The sequence below is a fragment of the Corvus brachyrhynchos genome, unplaced genomic scaffold, assembly GCF_000691975.1.
Source record: "Corvus brachyrhynchos isolate BGI_N302 unplaced genomic scaffold, ASM69197v1 scaffold8, whole genome shotgun sequence".
NCBI classification, from domain to species: domain Eukaryota; kingdom Metazoa; phylum Chordata; class Aves; order Passeriformes; family Corvidae; genus Corvus; species Corvus brachyrhynchos.
Window position 1 is genome coordinate 1,071,863 of NW_008240031.1, and position 11,045 is coordinate 1,082,907.

At 39.2% G+C, this 11,045-nt stretch overlaps 1 long non-coding RNA gene across 1 annotated transcript; it reads right to left on the reverse strand.

Annotated features, from left to right (window-relative positions):
- Nucleotides 1-1,250: 1,250 nt before the first annotated feature.
- LOC108449015 lies at nucleotides 1,251-2,641 on the reverse strand. Its single transcript, XR_001865112.1, has 3 exons — nucleotides 2,555-2,641; nucleotides 2,263-2,349; nucleotides 1,251-1,774 (listed from the first exon to the last, which is right to left on the reverse strand). It is a non-coding gene; the product is annotated as an uncharacterized LOC108449015 (long non-coding RNA).
- Between the last annotated feature and the right edge of the window lie 8,404 nt (nucleotides 2,642-11,045).

An 11,045-nucleotide genomic window follows, 5' to 3' on the forward strand; every position in this document is an offset into this window, starting at 1 on the left:
TATGAGTGTGTGTAGGCATTCACACACAAGTGCACGAACATGTTTTTAACAAATATAGCAGTGAAGGGAATCTCTGCAGACGCAGACAAACAAGTCAGCAAAAAAAAAGCAAGACACAGCCAGCGAAAGAGCGGCAGGAACAGGACCATGAACAAAATCAAAGCAGATTTTGGGCTGTCTGTACTGCAAAAGGCTTGGAACTGAGAAAAGAAATTTGGTTCTGTTACTTGAGTTCAAATATACCCGCAGAAATATGCTCAGCCTCTCTAAAGTCCCTGAATTGCATCATAAAAAACCTTGCTATGTCTTCATTTTCTTCTATTAGTGGAAACACCCTGAAATACTTTCCAAACTGATGAAATACTCATGCCAAAATGGTGAAACAATATTTAGGCAGAAAATTGGGGAAGCTGTACAGGAAGTGGAACTAAAATCAGAAGATTATCTGGAATGTATCAGCAACTAGTTTAATTTCTGGGGTTTGGGTGTATGGTTTTGAAATTGAAATAAGGAATGTTTTCAACTACTTGATTTATGAAAGTCGCACAATGCTATGTCTGTAGTTTATGTTTATATAAAACCATTGAATAAAAATTAGGTTGTAATTCAGTTTTGATTCAAACAGATCTTGCTACCAGCTGTAGCAGCCAAATTGCTACCTCCAGCATGACGTTTTAGTCTTGCTTGCTCCTCCCTCACCTTGCCTACCAGAAAGCAAACTGAATCCTGACAATGTTCATGAGAACAGTAGAAAGTGTTGCTGGCTGAAATAACTATATTGGAAAAGAAACAATACCACATATATGCTACAAATGAATTGCAAAATTTTCTTTATTTCCTTTAAAAGGAAGGAAACAAACCAATCAAACCAACCAAACCAACCACAATTTAAAAAGAAGAAAGTAATTCAGTGATTTAACAGATGTATTACACTGTATTTCAGAGTATCTGTGCTGCTCCAAACACCACTTTGATGGAGTCCCAAAGTTACGTACATGCTGAACACTGGAATATACGCAAAATACTACTCTCCTCCCTGTTGTAATTGCAAGAGTATTGGGACAGCTCAGCCCACTCTTGGGCTGGGGCCATGGAATGCCACTCAAACCAAGACCATCCACTGGGCAGATTTTCCCGTCCAAGACAGTGGGTCCGAGGGCGGATCAAGGGATGGCACTGAAGCCTAGGCCGCCTCCCCCTGGGTGGTTCCTAGGATCAAGTTACCGCCCTCATTCTAGAAAGTTCTTCACTGTTTGGTTGTTCATTGGTTCCCTGTTGTGACTCCCACCTCCCTGTTCTCTCCATTGGTTCTGGTCAAATTGTATCCTCCCCTTTGACTGTACCCCATTGGTTGCTTCCCTTTTCCCCGCCTTGTTCCGCCTCCCCCCAAAGGCTGTGCATAACTGCCCTCAGGGCTCTTCTGGTCCCTGGACCCTCCTGCCAATAAACTCGCTGGAACCCATACCAGAGGCCCTTCTCGCCGTGTTTGCTTCTGGGCTGACGCATACCAAATCCAACGGCCACCTGACGTGCCTCCTCCGAAGAGGAGCCAGCACGCGAGTCCACCTTGTGCCCTTTCCCACTCTGAAGTTGTCCAGCAAGGACACTGTGGAAGTTTACGCTGCGTCCCCTTTGTCCGAGGGCTTGCCGAGGCTCGTGTCAACGAGCCCCAGGTTGCATTACAAGAGCTTAGAGAAGTCTTAAAACGATGCCCCTTTCACAAAGATGACTTCACATTGGCATCAAAATGTCTCATGGGAACTGAGAATTGTAACTAGAAAACAAAAACAACCCGTGTAATGAGCAGTGCCAGTTTCAAAATGGAAGAAAATGGAAGTAAAAAGCATGCAGAAAAGAGCTGATGAAAGATGAAGACACAGAAACTATTGCTTTGATTTAAACAGTGATTTTTGAAGGAAGAAGATGAGAAAATAAAACACTTTCACCTATATGATGTATATACTCAGAAGCAAGTGGGAAGACAACTTGGAACTATTAATACATGATAGGGTCAACATTTCAATTCAGTTTTGTCATACACCAAAAACATTTTAAGACAAATTACACTGCCTAAGGAAAATGTAGTAGGGAAAATCTTTTTTTTTTAATCCAAAAGCATAGTTAGATTTTAATTGGGGCACAAAGGAGGCCAAATGGCAAATGATGGAGATAGACTGCGAAGAAGAAAACAGTAACCAAATTAGGAAGAGAAGAAAAGCAGGGAAATTAGAACAGGAGGAAGGAGCGAAACAAATGATTTACCTCTTGCTCTAGCCTTTGAAAGCTTTTGTGTTCCATGTCTCTTTCACATTTACTGTGACCTCCCCAAGGATCTCTTATGTTTCACAACTGTAGAGATGAAGCATCATGAAAACATATTTGCATCACAGAGTATTCATTTTTCAAGCTTCATTTTTCTTAACTTGCTTCACACCTCCATCATTGACTACAGTCTGCTAAAATTATTTAGAGTGCTTTTCTGAGCCACCAATCTGTCTCCAACAAACCCATCATCACTCCCACCCAGCAGTCTCCTGCTCCTCTACAACTTCACCTTCCATTTCCTTCCAGGCTGCAGCTGCTCTTGTTGGTAGAGTTCAGAGGTGGTAAAATGTATTCAGGTGTCTGAATTGGAGAAACTGCTTCTTTCATGGCAGTGGAAAATCTAATTACAAAACAGTCCCTAGCTCATAGTTAGGCACCAATTAATTCCTCTTGGGCACCAAACCCCTTTTGTCTACTACATCAAAGGCATAATAGCTCCCATTGTTTCTTTACACTTTACAAGTCATAGTATTCCAGCAAAGTAAGTTTGAAGCTGCTCAGTATTTTACAAATAACATGTTTATATTATTTAAAAGATTCCAAAATTTTCATTTTCAAAATGAAATAAAAATATTTTCCTCTGACCTCTGAGAAAGAAACGAAAAACAAAAGTACAAAACCTGTTTTCATTGCATTTCTATGTAATGTCAGTAAAACATCTTCTATTTCCAGCAGAAAGAAAAAAATTTAACAAAATTTAAAAAAGTCTTTGGGGTTTTTTTCAAATATTTTTATACCAAATCATTTGGCTTTTCCTACAAACCCAGCGGAGTGAAGAGGCCCTGGCCTCAGGAGCAGATATATGTCTCAAGTTGTTCAAAGTACAAAAGTCCAGCTCAGCTGGTATGAAGAAGATATGCAATCAATTTGATGGGAACTACTTAGGAGACTGTAGGATTGGAAATTAAATATAATTAAATGTAGGTGAAGAGCACATTTGCTACTGGATTAAGAGAAACACAGGGATTGGCATCCTGTGTAGAAGTCCAGCCAGTGCTACTGTTTTGAACACTGGGGGGAAAAAAGGAAGGTAGAGATGTCATTTGTTCCTAAAAAAGATACAGCAAAAGAAAACTGAATAAACTTTCATGATTTTCCTTTTTTTTTTTTTCCCCACAGCCAGATTAGTGAGGCACTGGAACAGGTTTCCCAGAGAAGCTGTAGATTCCCTATCCCTTTAAATGTTTAAGCCAAGGTTGGATAGGACTTCAAGCAACCTGGTCTACAGGAAGGTGTCCCTGTCCACAGCAGAGGGAGGTTGGAACTAGATGGTCTTGAAGGTCCCTTCCAACCCAAACCATTCTACAGTTGTGTTATAAACTAATGTTTCCTCCCAAGGTAAGGAAGACAATGGTTAATAAGGACTAGTTGATGTTTACCCTGTATCCATTCCAGCTCAAATAAACGTGTAATGGTTCTTTAAAGAAAAAACAGTCAGTGGCGTGGCAAATCATGGTATTCAAATAGTTATGAGTGGCTCTCAAACTGTAATAGGAATAGTAGCTCAGATTATCTGATTATCTGATATTCAAAGGCATTTACTCTGAGAGAAGCTCAGACAGGGAAATAATAGCCAGGAAACATCAGTGTTCAGCAAACTGTCAAACAGTGTTATCTACACAACTCAGAGAAGATTAAAGCTAGAAGGATCTCCAGATACCTGTCCAAGCACCATGAAAAGACTGTGTGGCAAAAAGGTACGTCCACTGTGACCTTTCTGGGTCTTCTTTACTCAGTCCTAAGAAACACCCTGACTAGAGCAGTGTCTGGTGTGTGCATGATACTGACTCTTCCTCCAGCTTCAGCAAATGCAGCTGCTGGAAGACCACCTGCACTCCTGCCATCACCTCTTTTCAATTCTTTTCTTCCCCAATATCTTTTTCATTCTGGTCTTCTATCTATTCCTTCAGTTTATGTCTTAGTTGGCTAGATCACTCTTTTGGCAGCACTGAGGCAAGTCTAAAACAGACAGAGTAAAACAATGCTTTTGAACAGCTCACTGCTTGTAAAAGCCAAATCTTGAAGTCACTGTGTCTGCTCTAATAACAATGCTGTAAATGAAAGTCAAAACAGAAACAGAAGACGTATTTTTTAAGTTGGCTTTTTTGCCCCTTTTCCTCTTTGTGTGTGCATCTCCTAACTTATCATTGAGGAGGCAGATGCAGGCTTTTACTACAAAAGTAATAACATCAACTCCAGCTACTTCTTCATAAAAATAACAGTTACTACCATCTTTAATACCACCTAAAAGGCTCCCAAATACAATAGTTTCCATTATTATAAAATAATAATAAAAAAAAATTAACATCCACTCCTGCAGCTATGGAGAAGGGAAGTTAGAAATGTGGTTAAAATCTCCCTCAACTGCTTTCCCTGCTTTTTTCCTTTTCTGTGTGGCTAATGAAGTTTAAATTTCTAGTTTGCGTTTTTTTTTTTGTTGTTGTTTGTTTTGGTTTTTTTTAACATGTGGGTGCTCGTTGACAGATGTTTGGGTGTCTCTGAATGGCCAGACTTTAATTACTTAGTGTGTGCAGTGGGTCATATAAATAACTACCTTTGACCCTCCTGACTCATTTGTTCCAGTAAAACATGCTTAAAGATTCTAATTAATACAGGATGCCACTATCATGTCCCCATCCCTCAGAGAGAACTCTATAAACACTGTGCCATTGTTTCTTCATTAATTTATTCATCCTAGCACTCTTCCTCTCACAGCTTAGCTGCCATTCCCCAGGTTACGCCCCTGTTGTTACTGCTTTAGGAGCCTCAACCATCTCTGCTCTCCCTAGGCAAGAAGCTGCTCCAATCCTGACATCCACTACTGAAGTGAAAAGCAGTCCTTTATGATAAAACTCAGTGTCTTTACTTTTGATTATATAAACCTGAGACAATACAAAATGAGGCCTGAGGGCCTTTTTACAGCTCAAGTTGATCATATTCTTGCCTTCAAGATCCTGGTTTACAGCTAAGGTATATAATTTGTTACACTGCAGCTCTACCCCTCCCTTTTGGCTTCAGCAGCCACTGCAGCATCTCCAATCCTTTTCACAGCACCCCTCTACACTGTCTTTTGAGTAGACACTTTCCTTGGAAAGACTCTCTATACATGCCAGGCTCCCAGGCATCCATTCTCTCAATTGACTATTCCCTATCACAGATTCCAGCCAAATATAAAGTCAAAGCACTTCACCCAGTATTGAAATGGCAGAAGATAAATAAGTCAGACACAAGGAAATATCTTCCCATCACAAAGAAAACTTGGTGGTGTAGTAGTTTACCTAACAAGACTGAGAAATCTCTGTTTTGGACGCATCAGGAAAGAGATGGCAGGGCCTTCTGGCGAGTTATCTGGCAAGGAGCAAGTTATCCACAGTGGATTATGTTCTGGGAGAATGGTTGTTCTGCCTGATCTGTTGAGACCCTTTCCAGACGTAGTTCCTGATCCTGCAATAAAAATAATACTATCCCAGTTCTGTTCAAGCAGCCACTTAAAAACTGTGATCAAATTGCACTAGAGCTAAGCTCTTGGCATTTGTTTAACGAAAGAAGTATGTTGCCACCACCTATGGTCCTGTTGCAAGCTGCCTTTTCAATGCCACCCTTTTCCCAGATCCCTTCCCCTGCTTTGTAGTGCCTGCTATGACTGCGAACGTGCCAAGAGAAATAGCAGGAATATTTGCCATACCACTTGGAATGGATGATATTCCTTTCACATCAGTGAGTCAATTCAGAGTAGTAAAGGTAAGCATGTAATTTCTGTAAAATATTTGTGTAATAACAATGAAGATTTGAGAGACTGTGGAAAGTCACACTTAAATAGATGTAATAAGGAATTACAAATCAGCTACATTGAAGATAAATTTCAGTGAGGGAAATGGCATTGAAGTTTCTGAAGTTGCACAAATTAAAAACAGGTTCCTTCCATAAAAATAATTTTCATTGCCATATAAAATAGATTTGGTAGTATTCAGATTACTCAGGAAAATTCCAAATGCAATTTGCGACATTAAAATGAAGGGTGCTAAACAAAAGCACCAAATGGGGAATCTCCTGTTACTGATGAGATCTCTAGGGAAACATTAGTTCCCAGAAAGAAATTATCAGTATCTCACTAGAGCAAAGGTAAACAAAAGACGAGGTGATAGAAATTCTTGATTCAAGATGTTAAACTCCTGACATATCCAATAAAATAAGAATACAATGTAGCTGACTTGAATTAGAACTGTTGAAGTTCTTCAGTTGTTCCATTTCTGCCAGCAGATGGATTCAAAACTTTGACTGAAAACTTTCAAAATACAGAATACATTAAAGTCCATCAAGTCTTATAGAAAACAGGAAGCCACTACAAAAAATACAGTTGTTAATTACAGAGGAACCAGTGATATTTTAAATAAGCAGAAACAGAGTGATTAATGCAATGCATAAATGAGTTTTCTGTGTTGTAAACAAACAAGGAATTACCAAGCAAAATAAACAGGGCCATCTTTCAGTATTCAACAAATAGAAAATTACATAATCATAAAAAACCCAAGTCTATACTGCTAAATAGGATCCTGTAGACAGTGTAAAGGGAAAGTAACAGAATTTAACAGCTACTGATAGTATCAGTCAACAATATTTTTAAAAACCATGTTTTTCTCCAACTGTATTTGTCCAGTAAAAGACATACCTCACTCATTTTAACCATTGTTAGTCTAATTTATTATAGCTATGGTTATAACCATTTGAATATCTCCAAAAGGAATAAACATACAGAATACAGCTTTGAGACAATTAAACATAAAAGATTTGCCATGGTATGATAACAAGAAGTTACCAACAGGAACTTGAATAACAACTCTGAATTCTTTAGATCTTGCATCAACAGCAAAGGATGCTAAGATGTGTTTGGCATATGATGTAATTCTAGAAACAATGACTGGCTGGAAAAGGTGTCAGCTGGTAATTAATGACAAGCACATGACAAATCTTTAATAAAAGCTATTCCTATGGATGACCAGTTTCCCTGCAAAAGGAAACAAGACCACAGTCATAAAGCAAACATACAATATCATAATAAAAATTGGGGTTTTATGTAATTCTTTTATGTATGCTGTATCATGTTAAAATACATATGCTATATTATATTAAAAGCAAACTGGTGACTGTTAGAATGTATAATAGCTTATAGAGTCATTAGGTTTCATTTCAGTAATGTCAGGTACGGAGCAAATTTACCGAGCAAATGCTGAAAGTAAGGCTTGGTAATACGAGATGCAGAACCTGAGCTAGCAACACTGAAATGCCAGTATTACACCCCACTGCTGGGTGTCTGAGAAAACAAGGCTTACACAATCACCAGCCATTACTCTGTGTCCCTGCCACTCCACACCTAATAATATTTGAATGTGCTGGCCAATTCTTTCACTTGAATTGCAAAATAATTCATATTGGATGAGTCTAAGTGCTAAAGAATCCAAAGGTAAATTAATTTTAACAATTTGAGTTACAAAATTATTTGGATTGGGTTAGACCTCAAGAGGTCATCTGGTTCAACTGATAAAGTGTCAATGGGTAAATGCATTTTTTCTGAGTTTCAAAAAAAAAAATCCATTACCATACATATTTATAAGTACAGCTTATGCTGTGTATCAGCTGACTGACCAACTAAGACACACATACCTGTATTAACATAGCTCTAGGTGAGTCATAGCACATACTTATGCTTACCCAGATGGGATGGCACCCTGGGGAGTGCTGTGTGAGTTAGGACATTGAATTGAGGATACAGAACATAAATCTGTAAGAAAATAGCTTTTGACATTTTATTGCTCATAGAACTAAATTGTTTGCCCGAGGCACAAATGTAAGAACTGAAAATAGTAAGACTTATTAAATGGGCTAGAGAACAGTAGCATAACATCTGATATAGGTAACCTTTTAATTTCAGTTTAAATGGCCATGTTTCATTTACTTTATAAAGCAATGATATGGACATTGTTTCTATTCTGAAGGGCCCACAACCAGAAGGTGAATTATTGTGCAGAGTTTGAGATACTGTTTGAGGGGAAAAATATTTATTTCTAAAAATAAAAGCTTCTTCTTCTTTGCAAGGTTGATTTTCTTTCTGACCATGTATTAACCAGCAATTATATGAAAGTAATAGAGTCAAAGAAACAACCACTCTCTACAAATGCTGAACATTATTCACTATTGATCAAGACTCCTCTCCCCCCTTCACCACTTGCATTTAAATCAAAATTATAGCTCTGTATGATCTCTCTCAGACTTTACGACTCTTCAAAATCTGACCATCTGAATTTAAGGAGGGATTTTATCCATCTCTTGGGAAGCATGGAGGCTCCTCAGCAGAAGATCTGTACTTCTTTTTAGCAGGGCTATTCTGCTTTCCTCTGTGCAGGCAGTGGGATCACATGGCAATTTATCTGAAGATGGAACCAGATGAAGATACCATCTGTTTCTCCTGTACTGTGTAATTGGATCAGACTCAAGTATGTAGCATCTGCGGGTGTAGCTATCTCTATAGACAGCAGCTGATGCTATCCAGTACTTGCCCACAAAAGTTTAATCAGGATGAGAACTTCTTTTGTAAGTCAAATGTCAGGCCTTCTAGTGCTGCATAGAGGAGAACACCTTAGACAGGTGTTCTAGGTGTAGGTGTCTCATCTTGACATGCTTTGATATGAACCCTCGGGAGGAAGTCTTGCCTGCACCATCGGCAGCATTACTGTGACCTTTCCCTCTGTGCTGTTGTGTGGAGCGTTCCCACAGTAGTCTGGAGAATTTTGTTGCAAGAGTTTCTCACTCATGCTATTTCTTTACCCAGCAGGTTATCCTCTGTCTTGAACTGTCTCTAATCTCACTAGATCCCAAAATGCTGGGACACATATCTGCCAAACTATTATGGCTAACAGCAGCTATTTCTGCTCAAAATCTGGTAAGGTTTAAACTTTACTCTAACCTGCTGACTTGTGCTTTACAAGGAAACAAAATTTCCATATGCCTAGGAAAATATCTGTGTTTAGTAAATATCATAGAAGTCTAGTATTTTTTATGTTCCAAAGTCTGTCAGTATTTGTGTTTACTTTCTGTTTTAGCTTCTGTCCCAACTCTGCCTCTATTTCAGCATACGCTGTCTCTCTTGCAGTAACCAAATCCAAATTTTCTAAGATGTTTCTCCTCAAAGGCTTTAAGTGTGTCTATACTGCAGTCAGAGCTGTGACTGATCCCTGTACAAATATATAAAAGGCAGCTTTAACAGAAGTATGTTAGATACTTAGAAGAGTAAAGCTGAAAGAGCAGGGACATTACATACAGGCTGGAGATACTCTAGTTTCTGTGGTGAGGCTAGAAAGTGACTTAAAAGGCATTGGACATCCTTGAGAGGGTGAACAAATAATAAAGAAGATCACTAATTATTCATGGTCTTCCCTGTCCTGTATGAAAGCTGGGAAGAATGATACACATCATAATATCTTGGTGAAAAAAAAATAGTGTTCTCGTAAATATAAATCACATTTCATAATTGATACTGCTTAGAATTTTAAGCAAAATAAAGAAAGCAATAAAGATTAATGGAACAGGAAAAGACAAATTCCCTGTCATTTCCTGAAGGTATTGCCTTGATTGATACCAAATTCTTTGTCTGGTAAGACAGCTTTGAAGTCACAAATATTGCAAACAAATCCTGATGCTTTCTTGGATCAATGCAGATTTTCCTCACCTTAATACATTAAATTTACCAGATTTGAGCTAAGACCTCTTGAGTATTGGCTAGAAATGTCACACTTAACCCCTTAATCATATAATTGAGCAATTTAGGTCCATTGCTCAATATATTCTTGGCCTTTTAGAGAAAAGTATCTAGAAATTTTACAATCCAAACTGTGACCCAAGGACGGCCTTGGCTGTGCTTACAATAGTCTGTCAGGCTCATCTCAGCCAACATACAGTGCAATGGCATAAACCCTGAAGAATCTTGCATAGGTCAGATGGCCTGGGAATGTACTGCAAGTACGAGTGACTCATCAGTGCTCAATTTTCCTCCCTCACACCAAAGAAAAAGCAGCTGAAATATTTATGGGATATGCCAGGGATTACACATGAGGAAGGTAAGAGGTTGCAGTGGGTTGATCTTGGCTGCCAGGTGGCCACCAAAGCTGCCCTTACACTCCCCCTCCTTACCTTGATGGAAGGGGAGAAAATATGATGGAAGACTTGTGGGGCAAGGTACAGACAGGCAGAGATCACTCACCCATTACCATCATGGATAAAACAGACTCAGCTTGGGGAGATTAATTTAATTTATTGCCAATCAGATGACAGCAGAATAATAAGAAATAAGAACAAAACTAAAGACTCCTTCCCCTCACCCCTCCCTAATTACTGGGCTCAACTTCACTCTGATTTTTTCCACCTCTTTCCGTTCAGCAGCACAGGGGAACACAGAATCCGTCTGCAGTCAGTTCAACACATATTGCTTTGCCACTTCTTCCTCCTCACACTCTTCCCCTGCTCCAGTGTGGCGGTCCCTCCCATGGAAGACAGTCTTTCATGAACTTCTCTAACATGAATCATTCCCAAAGGCCGCAGGTCTTGAACTGCCCCAGTGTAGTTCCCTCCCACTGAGTGAAGTACTTCAGGAATCACTGGGTTCTCCATGGCTCCAGCCTGGGTTCTCTATGGGGTCACAAGTCCTGCCAGGAAACCTGCTCCAGTGT